General features: G+C 37.1%; 1 long non-coding RNA gene across 1 annotated transcript; it reads left to right on the top strand.

Annotated features, from left to right (window-relative positions):
- Positions 1 to 366: 366 nt before the first annotated feature.
- Positions 367 to 3,613, top strand: LOC307134031. The gene is made up of 5 exons (XR_013817512.1): positions 367 to 1,278; positions 1,378 to 1,432; positions 1,700 to 1,792; positions 2,175 to 2,253; positions 3,180 to 3,613. It is a non-coding gene; the product is annotated as an uncharacterized lncRNA (long non-coding RNA).
- Positions 3,614 to 19,265: the final 15,652 nt, after the last annotated feature.

Consider the following 19,265-nt stretch of genomic DNA (forward strand, 5'->3'; position numbering starts at 1 on the left):
ATGTCATGAAAGTCATGAAAGCCATGTTGATCTCAAATGAAGATTTGAACATTTAATAATTCCAGCTAAAACTATAATCTTACATTATATTCCCAGCGTGGTGAGTAGTGTTATGTTGTTTAAGTGTTGTGATGGTTTGTGTATCACTATGAAGATCGCTATTTGCGATTAGCGCCTAAACGCCTATATGTTATATATTTGTTTTGTTTTAGACATTTACAGTTTGTATTGCCTGTAAAATATGTTGCATTTAGTTAAACAAAGTTTAATGCTTAGTACACAAAGCTGATGTTACAATGTTTTAGAAACGTATTTGGTGATGTGAACATTACTAGATAATAATTGTGAATTGTTTTGTGTTTGCAGTTTGACCACACACGCACACACATAAATGTGCACAAATACTCAACTAAAGTACCACCAAACTCGGTCAACATGAAACGGAATGACTATACTATACTTTTTTAAGACCTTCTCAAAATATTTAAAGACCTCATCGGCGATGAGAACTACTGTTGAGCAATAAAATAAAAATATATAATCATAAGCTATAACAAAAATATATATTAAATTAGGTGAGTGGATACCCAGCGGGCACCTTGATGTCAATTTGACGTCAAATATGAGTCAAGACTTGACCAATATACTGTACACACCATTTTAAATTCAGTTTGGACAGCAATTTCTTCCAGTGTTAATTAGGTGAAAATCGGAAGTTAATCCCACACTAAAATTGATTTTATGGATATGTTGGCCAAAATTTTTGACGTTCAATTTACATCAAATCAATGTCATGTTTTAGACATCAAATTGATGTCATATTGACATCACATTGATATCAATATTTAGTAATTATTTTTCTTTAAGTTTAAGTATTTTTTCTTAACTGAGGCCTCGAAACACGTCCATTTGGCATTTCCTTTCGAACTGTGTTGGATTTGTAACATATTTCACATGAATCAATGTTTTAAAATCGTTGTGTTTGCAAAAACAACAATAAAAAAATCTTAAATGATAAAAGTGCCACAATTGTCCCACTATCATGTGGAGGAGTGGCATTTTGCATTAAAATGTAATGTGTTAATTATAAATGCTTATGTTTGTAAATGCTGCGTGACTTTGACGTGTTTTAATGGGCGTGCGCATTGAACATTCAACTCGATTTCAAACACTGGAGCGCGCAGAGTTGCCATGGAAACGGCGCAGCAAGCAACAGCTGACAACCAACCGACAAGCCGCAAAGCTCCCTCTGTCGCTGTTGTTTTTTACTGCTTTCAGGTGAGTTTAGTCTGTAAAGTTACACAAATAATACACACAACTGTTCCAGACCCCTTTCTTACGTGTAATTGACGCTTCTGTTGAATATTTACTTTATAGAAATGTAACTTTAGCGTCTTCGAAGTTCATTAGCATCTCAACCGCCTCAGAACAGGTAAGTTAACGTTAACGTAAGCTCTTGTTTATAAAAGTTTGGACTTTTAATCAAATATTTATGGTAGATGACAGGTTTTGATAGTTTTTGTAAAGGTTTTGCTGCCAATTGAATGGGTCATTAGAAGTTGGCTAATTAATTTACAGTAACGTCTGGTAACGTTAAATGTTAATCGATGACATCACTTAACTTACACAGAAAAAAATGCGATCGCGAAAATTGTCTGCAACTGGTTAAAATATTGATAAAAATGTTCTGTGATTTCAGGAAGGACAAAATAACCCCTCTACAACTGAGGGGAAGCTCTCAAGATCCCAACATGTCTGAAGGAAGCAGCTGACAGAGAAGTAGGAAACACAGGTGAACTGAAGAAGTTAATTAATCTCATATCCATTTTAACAATATTTTTCACCTATCACATACATCTATCTTCTCTTTATTTTCTCATATTAAATGTTTTATTTATTTAATTCATTTTAGAAGGCTTTGACATCCAAATATAAGTGACGCTTTATGAACAATATTAAATGAATAAGTAACTAAAAACATAAATTCTGATACCCTAAGAATAACAGAAATATGTTCTGTATTAAACTTTCTCTTTTCTGAGAAAGAGATTTTTTTTTTACCTTTCTTTCTCACATTTCACCTCTGCTGTAGCTTCTATCCTTTTAATACACCTGGCATTGTATACTAAATATTGTTTGCTCTGTGATAAATTGTTTATGTTGATGCTTTCCAGGTTGAAGCCCTGCACCGTAGCAGAGTTGGAGTGGATCTCCTATTGGACATCTCTTAAGGTGCTATGAACCATGTGACAAGTAAGTGAAACCTCAAACATACACATTCAAAAGTTTGGTGTTGGTGTTGTATATCTTTTAAAAAAGTCTCTAATGCCCACCAAGACTGCATTTATTTGATTAAAAGTACAGTAAAGACAATAACATTGTGAAAGAATATTAAAACAGCTGTTTTCTAATTTGAATATATTTTAAAGTGTAATTTATTCCTGTGATCAAAGCTGTATTTTCAGCATCATTACTCCAGTCTTCAGTGTCACATGATCCTTCAGAAATCATACGAATGATTTGCTGCTCAGTTATTATTAATAATGGAAACAGATGTGCTGCTTAATATTGATTTTTTTATTCAACAACATTTATTAAAAATAGAAATCTGATACTACATTAGTCCACTAAGACCTTTGTTCATCTTCGGAACACAAATTAAGATATTTTTTTTTAAATCCAATGGCTCAGAAAGGCCTCCATTCACGAAGCACCATGACGCATGGACGAGAATATGACGTAGAGTCGTCGTTCGGGCACGCTTTAGCACCATTTGAGCACTCTAAGCCAAGACCTAAAGCACAATCAATGTAGAATTCAGCAGCTTAGATATGGCGCGTCTTCCTCTGCTTGTAAACAAAGCTCCTCGCTTTCGGCTCTACGTCATATTCTCGCGCATGCGTCGTGGTGCTTCACGAGTTCACGTCAGAGGCCTAGACGGAACACAAGAACTTGTGTTTACTTCTGAAATAGTGCAGCAGGTGCTACAGTAGCCTACTGTAGTTAACTAGTCATGTATTATTAGAATGGCAGCACAACACAGAAAGTATAACACTAGCTTTAGAGAGTTTAAATTACTTTGTGAATAAATGATGAACAAGTGATGGTTGCTGAAAATAGTATTTATGCTTTAAATGCTGTGAAACACGTAATACAATATTTGCTCCATCTTCATTCAGGTGCTGTACAGCAGTCAAGCCCAGCATCTTCAGAGGCTGATATAAACAAATCATATGGAGAACTATATCTGCTCCTGACAGATATGGGGGAATGGGCAGCGATTGATCTGTATTCAGATTTGGTGTACATTTATCTACATCAATCATCTTTTCCATGCTGTTTTAATTTGCTTTACATTGTCTCTTGATACAAAATCCTGTATTGTGTGTACCAAAATGCATTAGTATTTTTTACATATAAGCCTGATTAATAAATTGTTCTTGCATTATTACTTTTGGGTCATTATTTTGGTGGTCAAGAAGACATCAATGTGTGGATGTCAAATTGACATCAAGTTTTTGACATCAATTTGATTTGCATTTTTGACCTGTTTTTTGACGTCAATGTTTGATGTCAATTTGACGTCGTTTTGACATCAATTGCCCGCTGGGTAGTTAAAAAAATTTGCAATTACAAAAAGTAATTCTTGAAAAAACATCTCTGGACTAATTTTATAAAATCTAAAAATGTTAATGAAAAGGTACAAATTACTTTGTGTTCTTATTAAATACATTTATAAAAAAAACAATTTATATTTAATTTATATATGAATGTAAATAATTATATGGGCCTACACAAATAATATAACATTTCAAGATTTATAGTTTATTGTAAACGTAATGTGCAGCTCTGTAAAGGGGCAACAAATATATGATAGATACGTGAGAACAAGATTTTTTTTAATCATCTTTAATGATAAGCTTCATGAGCACGTGCACGGGTTGAAGCGCTATTTTTAGCACGAGTGTAATGTTTGTTAATAGATTTAACGTAAAAAAACATCATTAATCTTGACAAACTATATATCATTCTAAAGGTCTAAACCTCAAGCATCGAGGACAGACCACTGTTTTTCATTGAAAAGCTTATAACGGCTGTATTTTTGCATCAATGTAAGCAATACACATCAACGATTTTATAAATAAAAACAGAGTACATACCTTTAGTGTCCTAATTACGAGCCAAACACGCATCCATTGCAAACAATTCCAGAACGAATGGAAAGGTGAGGGTCCACTGAATAACATCCCATAGAGCATTTTAATCCAACGAAACAATAACGGTGTAATATTGATGGTTAATCCTTTGTTTACATTGCATTTCTGCGGAGCGAAGTATCATACTAGACTGTTATGCAATAAAATAATGCACCAAAAACAGTCTCCCGGTAGAATAAAGTGGCATGGGTTTAAAGCTTAGAATGTTACGAACAAAATCCAACTAACCCCACTCAAAAACATGCAAAGATAGCCGCGATATAGTCAAAAATATCCAACCATAGCGATCGTTTTATCTGATGTCATGACGTGCTCATCCAATGATAATGTCTGTTTATCTGGAGCCAATAAAAGCATTGAATCGTCATGACTGACAGAAAATGTAGCCAATGAGCACACGATTCCAACGAGACCTTGCATGTGTATGTTTGTCACATGGGCGTGAATATTTATTCATCTGAATGTGCCAATGTGGCGCTATCTCCGACGAGATGCTGCGAGCCTGACACCCCCCATCTGACAGCTAAAAGCTAACGCGCTAGTAAACAAACAGAGGTCTCTTTGTAGTAACTGTTTGCTAATCTTACTAACTGGACGGAATGTATTATCCAATGGATCGTCAAAAGAAGTCTTTATTGTGCTGAAATGCTTTATTTGAGCTCACTCGAAGCAGCGATGTGAAAAAGGAGAGTGAACACAGCGGTGACGGTGCTTGTTGACAGAGAAGTTGATCCAATAATATACCGGTGAGTTGCTATGTGTAGTTGTTTATGTATATTGAGAATGTGTGTGAGAATGTATGTATTTTATTGTTTCTGTGTGCTAGAAAAAATGCAATATACCAGTATGCATTATACATATGCTGATATTTTGCATTTTTCCTAGCACACATGGGGAAAAAGTATATAATTTTTCCCCATGTGTGTGTAAATAAAACATATATATATATATATATATATATAACACATGTAATTGTTTATATATATATATATATATATATATATATATATATATATATATATATATTGAGACTGTATTTATTTTATGTTTTTCCTGTGTGCTAGAAAAATTACAATATACCAGTATGCATTATACATATGCTGATATTTTGCATTTTTCCTAGCACACATGGGGAAAAAGTATATATAATTTTTCCCCATGTGTGTGTAAATAAAACATATATATATATATAACACATGTAATTGTTTATATATATATATATATATATATATATATATATATATATATATATATATATATATATATATATATTGAGACTGTATTTATTTTATGTTTTTCCTGTGTGCTAGAAAAATTACAATATACCAGTATAGATTATACATATACTGATATTTAGCATTTTTTCTAGCACACACAGAAAAAAAAAAAATATATATATATAATATATAAAATGCATTTTTTTCCCCTGTGCTACAAAAACAAATTGACGAAAAAAGAAAAGTTCTGGACGGCCGACCATCTGTGTGATTGTTGAATGCTCACTGTATCACAGGCCATTATATTGATTGTAGGACTGTGTGAGAATGTATGGGTCGCCGTCAATATGAATGCTCACTGTATAGCCGGCCGTTAGATTGATGCTTGGGCTGTGTGAGAATGTATGGGCCGCCGTCAATATGAATGCTGTCTAACCGACTGCCCATCAGTTTCATTGTTCATGGGATGGCCTGTAATTAGAGTGAATGATGACAGTGTGATTGTTGATTGAATGGGCAAACTATACAGAAATAGGACATGCAGTGCTAATTCTCTTTCCTTTCCTTGCCATTCTACAGGCATCAGGTTGAGTCTTCAGATGAGCTATGGCATCCAAGCACCAGCCAACCAGCAGAAAAGAGAAGAACGCTTTCAGATTCTTCAAGATCTGCACTTGCTGTTGTAGACCTGAATCGGCCAGTAAAAGGCCAGTAAATGTTTTTTTTTTTTACATTTGCAAATTGTGTGTGTTTTTATAGCTATATATTTATATTATATTGTTATTTATATTACTAGTTATATTTATAGTTATTATACTTATATTACTTGTTGTATTTTCAGTTGCAAAGAAGTTTAGCTCTTTTTTATTAATATTTCATTTTTATTATATTTTTATAAGTTCTGTTGTACAAATAAATCACTAATACAAAGTCTTATGGTTCTGCCTATTATTTTATAGTTGAAAAAGCATTCAAGCATCATATATGATGGCTAAAACAGCTTGCAGTACACTTCATAACATTAGGTTATCAAGTCTCCTGTAGGTTTCTTGGCACCTGGACATATTCTTAGAAAAAAGCATGCAGGAACCCCATTTTTCATGATATCTTCGTCAAATTTTAAATATAAACTGATGAGACTTTTGCCTTTCAATTCATTAACTAACTGGATTCCTCCAGGCTTATTTTCATATATTTTTACATCAAATAATAAAGTGTTCATTGTAGCACAAATCATCTTCAAGACACTTCAACTTCTATAACTGTTTGTCTTTCTAAGTTTTTTTCTACTTTAATGTTTGGGTAATAAACTGTAAAGTGTCTTCTTTTTAAAGATGTCTAAATTGTGCATGTAGTGCAAATTGTTTAGCAACTGCAATTGTTTTAGTTGGGAGATGTCATTTCTGGGGATGTGCCTCAAGCAGGCGGAGGGAGAAATGGAACAGACATAGTCTTGGAAAAAAGCTTGCAGGAACCACATTTTTCATTATATCTTCCTCAAACTTGAAATATAAACTGATAAGTCGTGTGGCTTTCAATCCATAACTGAACTGGATTCCTCCAGGTCTATTTTCATATATTTTTACATGAAATAATACAACATTCTGTGTAGTGCAAATCATTTTTGAGGCATTTCAACTATTATAATTTTTTATCTGTTTGAGAATTATCAACTCTGATTGCTTTTTAGTAGAGTCCCAAGTGTCTTCTTTCCAAAGATACCTTAATTGTGCCTGTAGCACACTGTTCTCAGGAGCTATAATTGTTTTAATTCAGGTAGGTCGTTTTCAGCTGTGAGCCCCAAAGTGGGGTTGCAGTTTAACAGGTTAAGTGCACAAAACTATGAAAATATATGAAGGCGTGGCACAATGCGCTTATGCGCATCCCGGGTGCAGAATGATGCGCTTAAAGCAACATGGAGTCAGAGGGCGCAGTGCACCGCGAGTGCACATTAAAAAGTTCACGGCATAAAGAGACGATGAGCGTTGAGCGCACAAATCCTAGTCTACTATGTATATCGGTCGGTTTCTTCACAGTTTTAAATTCCGGTTATTGTGCGTGTGATGCCTTGTGTTGTCACCCGGGTAGGGAGCACAACATCGTTCAGAAACCGCTAGATAAACTCCAGGAAGATAAATTATTTTATCTGCATATCAAGTATTACAACGGGAATATATCATCTTGGAGTGAGCTTTACCGAGCAGCTGACTGACTGTAACCAAACATGACGCGCAGTTTGAATGCTGAACGGAGAATGATGGACAGCTACAGAGGAGGAAAGACATTCAGCTATGGAATGGCTTTAGATGACTTTGTACTAGCAAATCATAAAATACTAATAATGATTGCTGAAAGATCATGTGACAATATATATTTCTGATGATTATTTAATTACCACGACATGCCTAATCTGAGCAAGTGACTGCCTGTCTTGAGTTTTGTCGACAGACGGAGGTGGCACGAAATGTGACGGAGGCGGCCGCTATGCAGGAAAAACCATAGAAAAACCCTGCGGTCATTGTTTAAACTCATCCTACTCCAACCAGGAGTCCGCAAATTTACATTTCCCCATTTCGGAGTCTGTTTCGCAACGTGTGGAGGGCGACACATCACCTAACTGCGCATTTCGCAAAATACGTGACATCACCCATAGACGGTGTGCGCGCCCGAGCTGATCTCACTGACATATCACTATTCAGACAGGACTAGTTTTTGTAAATTATATTTGAGTTACAATTCTCATCACCCAACATCTGTGATTTCAAATATATTCAAAATAATGTTTTCAGAGATTGAAGTAAAAAAAAACTTTCTCCCACCATTTAGATTCTATTTCTTTTTGTTGTTAAAATCTTGTGAATCTTGTTCAATGTGCAGATTGCCTCTCTCTCAGTCCTTCCCCTCCCCCCTCACTCTCAGGCTCACCCTTAATGTGTGTGTGTGTGGGGTCTCTCTCTCACCCTGTGAGTTTGTGTGTGTGCCTTTCTCTCTTGATGATGATAATTTACCCCTTTCATATCATAGACTATCACAAATAACTATCACTTGTGAATAAGTAAAAAAAGAACTATACAAATACCTTGAATTAAATACTGGCCTTCTGGACTTATAACATTTTGAGCAGGAAAAGATAACTTTTCACATATTTGAAAGAGATCTATTTCATCCCATGACATTAAAAATCATCTACATTTAAATTACATCATGGGTGTGGCTTGTGGTGATAGTGGCACCAGCTGCTGCAGTAAATGTGACATATTCGAGCGATTTAAAAAAATTATCCTGTTTAAATGCATATTGCCTGCAGTGCACAGTTAAGCTGATGCCACCGGCGTGGCGGTGCCACCGGCTTGGGCCCGTCATCGCTGCTCGCAGCTTTAATTATTATTATTATTATTATTAGGGGCCAAGCACCGAAGGTGCGAAGGCACCTATTGAAACCGTTCCCGTTCCTATTATTATTATTATTAGGGGCCAAGCACCGAAGGTGCGAAGGCACCTATTGAAACCGTTCCCGTTCCTATTATTATTATTATTAGGGGCCAAGCACCGAAGGTGCGAAGGCACCTATTGAAACCGTTCCCGTTCTTATTATTAGGGGCCAAGCACCGAAGGTGCGAAGGCACCTATTGAAACCGTTCCCGTTCCTATTATTATTAGGGGCCAAGCACCGAAGGTGCGAAGGCACCTATTGAAACCGTTCCCGTTCTTATTATTATTAGGGGCCAAGCACCGAAGGTGCGAAGGCACCTATTGAAACCGTTCCCGTTCTTATTATTATTATTCATCTTCTTCTTCTTCTTCTTCTTCTTCCGCCACGAAGTCTATGGCAGCCCATAGAACCGTATGGTAAAAAGTTGTGAAATTTGGCACACTAATAGAGGACAGTCTGAAATGTCACCGTAGCAAATTTGGAGTCTCAAACTCAATCCCTCTAGCGCCACCATCAGTCCAAAATTTGACTCATGTTTATGCTAATAACTTTTGAACCATAAGGTCTAGAAACAAAATTCTTTTTTCCTCTGATTCCTTGGCTCAAGACGATTCCATTGCACCCTATGACGTCATTTTCCGTCATAAAAATTTTCCCGCCATTTTGAATTTTCCGAAAAACCTACTTTTACGAACTCGTCCTAGACGGTTCATCCGATTTGCACGAAAATTGAACCAGATCATCTTCAGACCATGCTGACAAAAAATCTTGCAAATCAAGTTGATTCGTCAAATCATTTGCGATAAACGCGCAAACAAATTTTACGTAGCGGTTGCAAAAACACTCTTAAGGCAATATCTCCGCAACGCTTTATCGTATTCAAACCAAACTTGGTACATGTCATCACAAGCATGACTTGAGGCAACATACAGCGTTTCGGCGCAGCGCCACCTACTGGTCCGGAGACACGAAAAATGGCAATTTTTGCTTATAACTTCTGAACTGTTTGTCCAAAAATCATAAAAGTGGTCTCGTTACATTCAGGACGGCATGCCGAGTCGTCTGATATTCAATTTTACCATATCGGCCATTTTGGCTGTCGGCCATTTTGAATTTTGTCAAAAAATGCTATATTTTACAAATGCATTAGTATATTGTTACTAAACTCGGTATGTGACTTCCATGCTATGCCCTGAAGGTACTCAAAAAGTTTTTGGGCAGTGCCACCTTGTGGTCAAAAGATATAACAAACTTGACAAAAATGCTAATAACTTTTGATTAAATTAGCCTAGTATATTGAAACTGGTCATAATAGAGTCATTGGCTCATGCCGATTCAATTGCAACCTATGACGTCATTTTCGGTCATGATAATTTCCCCGCCATTTTTAATTTTCCAAAAAACCTACTTTTACGAACTCGTCCTAGACGGTTTGTCCGATTTGCACGAAAATTGGACCAGATCATCTTCAGACCACGCTGACAAAAAATCTTGCAAATCAAGTTGATTTGTCAAATCGTTTTCGATAAACGCGCACACAAATTTTGCGTAGCGGTTGCAAAAACACTCATAAGCCTATATCTCCACAACGCTTTATCGTATTCAAACCAATCTTGGTATATGTCATCACAAGCATGACCTGAAGCAACATGCAGCGTTTCGGCGCAGCGCCACCTACTGGTCCGGAGATACAAAAAATGGCTATTTTTGCTTATAACTTTTGAACTGTTTGTCCAAAAATCATGTCTTCCGCACCATGCTTTGAAGGTACTCAAAACGTTTTGGGACAGTGCCACCTTGTGGTCAGAGGTTATAACAAAATTTACAAACATGCTAATAACTTTTGATTAAATTAGCCTAGTTTAATGAAACTGGTCATAATCCAGTCATTGGCTCATGCCGAGAACAGAGATACTAATTTTTCCATATTTGGTCAAACATCCTGTCCTCAATGTTCTTATTTGATCAAAACCTACTTTTTCAAACTCATCCTAGACCGTTTGTCCAATTTCCACCAAAATCGAATCGTATCATCTTCAGACAGTGTCAACAAAAAGTTAGGGATTTTGCATCAATAGATGAAACCGTTTTTGTAAACCGCAGCGACGAAGTTGAGCCATTATGCCAAAATTACTCTTGAGGCTGTATCTCTGCAATGCTTTGACATATTGGCATCAAACTTTGCATGTGTCATTGTTCCCTTATTCTGACCACACCACATCAATTTCGTATCTGTGCCACCTATTGGTCAAAAGTGATAAACCATTAACTTACATTATCAGTGACTCAATATATGATATTTCAGCTATTTTGCCTAATCTGCCTAACTGTATAATTGTTAATTGTTGCAGTTGGTCTGACACTCTCAGACTACAATGCATTTTCAGCATTTTGCTTAAAATCATCTTAAAACGTGATTAATTGCTCATTGCTCCAGTTGATCTGACACTGCCAGCCATTTTGCTATGTCTTGTCTTCTTCTTTGCGCTTGGCCCCGGTATTGCTGCTTGCAGCTATATTTATTCATCTTCTTCTTCTTCTTCCGCCACGAAGTCTATGGCAGCCCATAGAACCGTATGGTAAAAAGTTGTGAAATTTGGCACACTAATAGAGGACAGTCTGAAATGTCACCGTAGCAAATTTGGAGTCTCAAACTCAATCCCTCTAGCGCCACCATCAGTCCAAAATTTGACTCATGTTTATGCTAATAACTTTTGAACCATAAGGGCTAGAAACAAAATTCTTTTTTCCTCTGATTCCTTGGCTCAAGGCGATTCGATTGCACCCTATGACGTCATTTTCCGTCATAAAAATTTTCCCGCCATTTTGAATTTTCCGAAAAACCTACTTTTACGAACTCGTCCTAGACGGTTCATCCGATTTGCACGAAAATTGATCCAGATCATCTTCAGACCATGCTGACAAAAAATCTTGCAAATCAAGTTGATTCGTCAAATCATTTGCGATAAACGCGCAAACAAATTTTACGTAGCGGTTGCAAAAACACTCTTAAGGCAATATCTCCGCAACGCTTTATCGTATTTAAACCAAACTTGGTACATGTCATCACAAGCATGACTTGAGGCAACATACAGCGTTTCGGCGCAGCGCCACCTACTGGTCCGGAGATACGAAAAATTTCTATTTTTGCTTATAACTTCTGAACTGTTTGTCCAAAAATCATAAAAGTGGTCTCGTTACATTCAGGACGGCATGCCGAGTCGTCTGATATTCAATTTTACCATATCGGCCATTTTGGCTGTCGGCCATTTTGAATTTTGTCAAAAAATGCGATATTTTACAAATGCATTAGTATATTGTTACTAAACTCGGTATGTGACTTCCTTGCTATGCCCTGAAGGTACTCAAAAAGTTTTAGGGCAGTGCCACCTTGTGGTCAAAAGATATAACAAACTTGACAAAAATGCTAATAACTTTTGAATAAATTAGCCTAGTATATTGAAACTGGTCATAATAGAGTCATTGGCTCATGCCGATTCAATTGCAACCTATGATGTCATTTTCGGTCATGATAATTTCCCCGCCATTTTTAATTTTCCAAAAAACCTACTTTTACGAACTCGTCCTAGACGGTTTGTCCGATTTGCACAGAAAATTGAACCAGATCATCTTCAGACCATGCTGACAAAAAATCTTGCAAATCAAGTTGATTCGTCAAATCGTTTTCGATAAACGCGCACACAAATTTTGCGTAGCGGTTGCAAAAACACTCATAAGCCTATATCTCCACAACGCTTTATCGTATTCAAACCAATCTTGGTATATGTCATCACAAGCATGACCTGAAGCAACATGCAGCGTTTCGGCGCAGCGCCACCTACTGGTCCGGAGATACAAAAAATGGCTATTTTTGCTTATAACTTTTGAACTGTTTGTCCAAAAATCATGTCTTCCGCACCATGCTTTGAAGGTACTCAAAACGTTTTGGGGCAGTGCCACCTTGTGGTCAGAGGTTTTAACAAAATTTACAAACATGCTAATAACTTTTGATTAAATTAGCCTAGTTTAATGAAACTGGTCATAATACAGTCATTGGCTCATGCCGAGAACAGAGATACAAATTTTTCCATATTTGGTCAAACATCCTGTCCTCAATGTTCTTATTTGATCAAAACCTACTTTTTCAAACTCATCCTAGACCGTTTGTCCAATTTCCACCAAAATCGAATCGTATCATCTTCAGACTGTGTCAACAAAAAGTTAGGGATTTTGCATCAATAGATGAAACCGTTTTTGTAAACCGCAGCGACGAAGTTGAGCCATTATGCCAAAATTACTCTTGAGGCTGTATCTCTGCAATGCTTTGACATATTGGCATCAAACTTTGCATGTGTCATTGTTCACTTATTCTGACCACACCACATCAATTTCGTATCTGTGCCACCTATTGGTCAAAAGTGATAAACCATTAACTTACATTATCAGTGACTCAATATATGATATTTCAGCCATTTTGCCTAATCTTCTTAAACTGTATAATTGTTAATTGTTGCAGTTGGTCTGACACTCTCAGACTACAATGCGTTTTTCAGCCTTTTGCCTAAAATCATCTTAAAATGTGATTAATTGCTCATTGCTCCAGTTGATCTGACACTGCCAGCCATTTTGGCATGTCTTGTCTTCTTCTTTGCGCTTGGCCCCGGTATTGCTGCTTGCAGCTATATTTATTATTCATCTTCTTCTTCTTCTTCTTCCGCCACGAAGTCTATGGCAGCCCATAGAACCGTATGGTAAAAAGTTATGAAATTTGGCACACTAATAGAGGACAGTCTGAAATGTCACCATAGCAAATTTTGAGTCTCTAACTCAATCCCTCTAGCGCCACCATCAGTCCAAAATTAGACTCATGTTTATGCTAATAACTTTTGAACCATAAGGGCTAGAAACGAAATTCTTTTTTCCTCTGATTCCTTGGCTCAAGACAATTCGATTGCACCCTATGACGTCATTTTCCGTCATAATAATTTTCCCGCCATTTTTAATTAACCGAAAAACCTACTTTTGCGAACTCGTCCTAGACGGTTCATCCGATTTGCACGAAAATTGAACCAGATCATCTTCAGACCATGCTGACAAAAAATCTTGCAAATCAAGTTGATTCGTCAAATCATTTGCGAAAAACGCGCAAACAAATTTTACGTAGCGGTTGCAAAAGCACTCTTAAGGCAATATCTCCGCAACGCTTTATCGTATTCAAACCAAACTTGGTACATGTCATCACAAGCATGACTTGAGGCTACATGCAGTGTTTCGGCGCAGCGCCACCTACTGGTCCGGAGATACAAAAAATGGCTGTTTTTGCTTATACCATTTGAACCGTTTGTCCAAAAATCATAAAAGTAGTCTCGTTAGATTCAGGACGGCATGCCGAGTCGTCTGATATTCAATTTTACCATATCGGCCATTTTGGCTGTCGGCCATTTTGAATTATGTGCTAAAATGCTATATTTTACAAATGCATTAGTGTATTGTTACTAAACTCGGTATGTGACTTCCACTCCATGCCCTGAAGGTACTCAAAAAGTTTTGGGGCAGTGCCACCTTGTGGTCAAAAGTTATAACAAACTTGACAAAAATGCTAATAACTTTTGATTTAATTAGTTTAGTATAATGAAACTGGTCATAATACATTCATTGGCTCATGCCGATTCAATTGCATCCTATGACGTCATTTTCGGTCATGATAATTTCCCCGCCATATTTAATTTTCCAAAAAACCTACTTTTGCGAACTCGTCCTAGACGGTTTGTCCGATTTGCACGAAAATTGAACCAGATCATCTTCAGACCATGCTGACAAAAAATCTTGCAAATCAAGTTGATTCGTCAAATCATTTGCGATAAACGCGCAAACAAATTTTACGTAGCGGTTGCAAAAACACACTTAAGGCAATATCTCCGCAACGCTTTATCGTATTCAAACCAAACTTGGTACATGTCATCACAAGCATGACTTGAGGCAACATAAAGCGTTTCGGCGCAGCGCCACCTACTGGTCCGGAGATACGAAAAATGGCTATTTTTGCTTATAACTTCTGAACTGTTTGTCCAAAAATCATAAAAGTGGTCTCGTTACATTCAGGACGGCATGCCGAGTCGTCTGATATTCAATTTTACCATATCGGCCATTTTGGCTGTCGGCCATTTTGAATTTTGTCAAAAAATGCTATATTTTACAAATGCATTAGTATATTGTTACTAAACTCGGTATGTGACTTCCATGCTATGCCCTGAAGGTACTCAAAAAGTTTTAGGGCAGTGCCACCTTGTGGTCAAAAGATATAACAAACTTGACAAAAATGCTAATAACTTTTGATTAAATTAGCCTAGTATATTGAAACTGGTCATAATACATTTATTGGCTCATGCCGAGAACATAGATACTAATTTTGCCATATTTGGTCAAACATCCTGTCCTCAATGTTCTTATTTGATCAAAACCTACTTTTTCAAACTCATCCTAGACCGTTTATCCAATTTCCACCAAAATCGAATCGTATCATCTTCAGACTATGTCAACAAAAAGTTAGGGATTTTGCATCAATAGATGAAACCGTTTTTGTAAACCGCAGTGACGAAGTTGAGCCATGATGCCAAAATGACTCTTGAGGCTGTATCTCTGCAATGCTTTGACATATTGGCATCAAACTTTGCATGTGTCATTGTTCCCTTATTCTGACTACACCACATCAATTTCGTAACTGTGCCACCTATTGGTCAAAAGTGATAAACCATTAACTTATATTATCAGTGACTCTATATATGATATTTCAGCCATTTTGCCTAATCTTCTTAAACTGTATAATTGTTAATTGTTGCAGTTGGTCTGACACTCTCAGACTACAATGCATTTTTCAGCCTTTTGCCTAAAATCATCTTAAAACGTGATTAATTGCTCATTGCTCCAGTTGATCTGACACTGCCAGCCATTTTGGCATGTCTTGTCTTCTTCTTTGCGCTTGGCCCCGGTATTGCTGCTTGCAGCTATATTTAGGGGCCAAGCACCGAAGGTGCGAAGGCACCTATTGAAACCGTTCCCGTTCCTATTATTATTATTATTCATCTTCTTCTTCTTCTTCTTCCGCCACGAAGTCTATGGCAGCCCATAGAACCGTATGGTAAAAAGTTGTGAAATTTGGCACACTCATAGAGGACAGTCTGAAATGTCACCGTAGCAAATTTGGAGTCTCAAACTCAATCCCTCTAGCGCCACCATCAGTCCAAAATTTGACTCATGTTTATGCTAATAACTTTTGAACCATAAGGGCTAGAAACAAAATTCTTTTTTCCTCTGATTCCTTGACTCAAGACGATTCGATTGCACCATATGACGTCATTTTCCGTCATACAAATTTTCCCGCCATTTTGAATTTTCCGAAAAACCTACTTTTACGAACTCGTCCTAGACGGTTCATCCGATTTGCACGAAAATTGAACCAGATCATCTTCAGACCATGCTGACAAAAAATCTTGCAAATCAAGTTGATTCGTCAAATCATTTGCGATAAACGCGCAAACAAATTTTACGTAGCGGTTGCAAAAACACTCTTAAGGCAATATCTCCGCAACGCTTTATCGTATTCAAACCAAACTTGGTACATGTCATCACAAGCGTGACTTGAGGCAACATACAGCGTTTCGGCGCAGCGCCACCTACTGGTCCGGAGATACGAAAAATTGCTCTTTTTGCTTATAACTTCTGAACTGTTTGTCCAAAAATCATAAAAGTGGTCTCGTTACATTCAGGACGGCATGCCGAGTCGTCTGATATTCAATTTTACCATATCGGCCATTTTGGCTGTCGGCCATTTTGAATTTTGTCAAAAAATGCTATATTTTACAAATGCATTAGTATATTGTTACTAAACTCGGTATGTGACTTCCTTGCTATGCCCTGAAGGTACTCAAAAAGTTTTAGGGCAGTGCCACCTTGTGGTCAAAAGATATAACAAACTTGACAAAAATGCTAATAACTTTTGATTAAATTAGCCTAGTATATTGAAACTGGTCATAATAGAGTCATTGGCTCATGCCGATTCAATTGCAACCTATGATGTCATTTTCGGTCATGATAATTTCCCTGCCATTTTTATTTTTCCAAAAAACCTACTTTTACGAACTCGTCCTAGACGGTTTGTCCGATTTGCACGAAAATTGAACCAGATCATCTTCAGACCATGCTGACAAAAAATCTTGCAAATCAAGTTGATTTGTCAAATTGTTTTCGATAAACGCGCACACAAATTTTGCGTAGCGGTTGCAAAAACACTCATAAGCCTATATCTCCACAACGCTTTATCGTATTCAAACCAATCTTGGTATATGTCATCACAAGCATGACCTGAAGCAACATGCAGCGTTTCGGCGCAGCGCCACCTACTGGTCCGGAGATACAAAAAATGGCTATTTTTGCTTATAACTTTTGAACTGTTTGTCCAAAAATCATGTCTTCCGCACCATGCTTTGAAGGTACTCAAAACGTTTTGGGGCAGTGCCACCTTGTGGTCAGAGGTTATAACAAAATTTACAAAAATAATAATAACGTTTGATTAAATTAGCCTAGTTTAATGAAACTGGTCATAATACAGTCATTGGCTCATGCCGAGAACAGAGATACTAATTTTTCCATATTTGGTCAAACATCCTGTCCTCAATGTTCTTATTTGGTCAAAACCTACTTTTTCAAACTCATCCTAGACCGTTTGTCCAATTTCCACCAAAATCGAATTGTATCATCTTCAGACTGTGTCAACAAAAAGTTAGGGATTTTGCATCAATAGATGAAACCGTTTTTGTAAACCACAGCGACGAAGTTGAGCCATTATGCCAAAATTACTCTTGAGGCTGTATCTCTGCAATGCTTTGACATATTGGCATCAAACTTTGCATGTGTCATTGTTCCCTTATTCTGACCACACCACATCAATTTCGTATCTGTGCCACCTATTGGTCAAAAGTGATAAACCATTAACTTACATTATCAGTGACTCAATATATGATATTTCAGCCATTTTGCCTAATCTTCTTAAACTGTATAATTGTTAATTGTTGCAGTTGGTCTGACACTCTCAGACTACAATGCATTTTCAGCCTTTTGCTTAAAATCATCTTAAAACGTGATTAATTGCTCATTGCTCCAGTTGATCTGACACTGCCAGCCATTTTGGCATGTATTGTCTTCTTCTTTGCGCTTGGCCCCGGTATTGCTGCTTGCAGCTATATTTCATCTTCTTCTTCTTCTTCTTCCGCCACGAAGTCTATGGCAGCCCATAGAACCGTATGGTAAAAAGTTATGAAATTTGGCACACTAATAGAGGACAGTCTGAAATGTCACCATAGCAAATTTTGAGTCTCTAACTCAATCCCTCTAGCGCCACCATCAGTCCAAAATTAGACTCATGTTTATGCTAATAACTTTTGAACCATAAGGGCTAGAAACGAAATTCTTTTTTCCTCTGATTCCTTGGCTAAAGACAATTCGATTGCACCCTATGACGTCATTTTCCGTCATAATAATTTTCCCGCCATTTTTAATTAACCGAAAAACCTACTTTTGCGAACTCGTCCTAGACGGTTCATCCGATTTGCACGAAAATTGAACCAGATCATCTTCAGACCATGCTGACAAAAAATCTTGCAAATCAAGTTGATTCGTCAAATCATTTGCGAAAAACGCGCAAACAAATTTTACGTAGCGGTTGCAAAAGCACTCTTAAGGCAATATCTCCGCAACGCTTTATCGTATTCAAACCAAACTTGGTACATGTCATCACAAGCATGACTTGAGGCTACATGCAGTGTTTCGGCGCAGCGCCACCTACTGGTCCGGAGATACAAAAAATGGCTGTTTTTGCTTATACCATTTGAACCGTTTGTCCAAAAATCATAAAAGTAGTCTCGTTAGATTCAGGACGGCATGCCGAGTCGTCTGATATTCAATTTTACCATATCGGCCATTTTGGCTGTCGGCCATTTTGAATTATGTGCTAAAATGCTATATTTTACAAATGCATTAGTGTATTGTTACTAAACTCGGTATGTGACTTCCACTCCATGCCCTGAAGGTACTCAAAAAGTTTTGGGGCAGTGCCACCTTGTGGTCAAAAGTTATAACAAACTTGACAAAAATGCTAATAACTTTTGATTTAATTAGTTTAGTATAATGAAACTGGTCATAATACATTCATTGGCTCATGCCGATTCAATTGCAACCTATGACGTCATTTTCGGTCATGATAATTTCCCCGCCATATTTAATTTTCCAAAAAACCTACTTTTGCGAACTCGTCCTAGACGGTTTGTCCGATTTGCACGAAAATTGAACCAGATCATCTTCAGACCATGCTGACAAAAAATCTTGCAAATCAAGTTGATTCGT

Source organism: Gobio gobio (assembly GCF_949357685.1).
Source record: "Gobio gobio genome assembly, chromosome: 11".
Classification (NCBI taxonomy): domain Eukaryota; kingdom Metazoa; phylum Chordata; class Actinopteri; order Cypriniformes; family Gobionidae; genus Gobio; species Gobio gobio.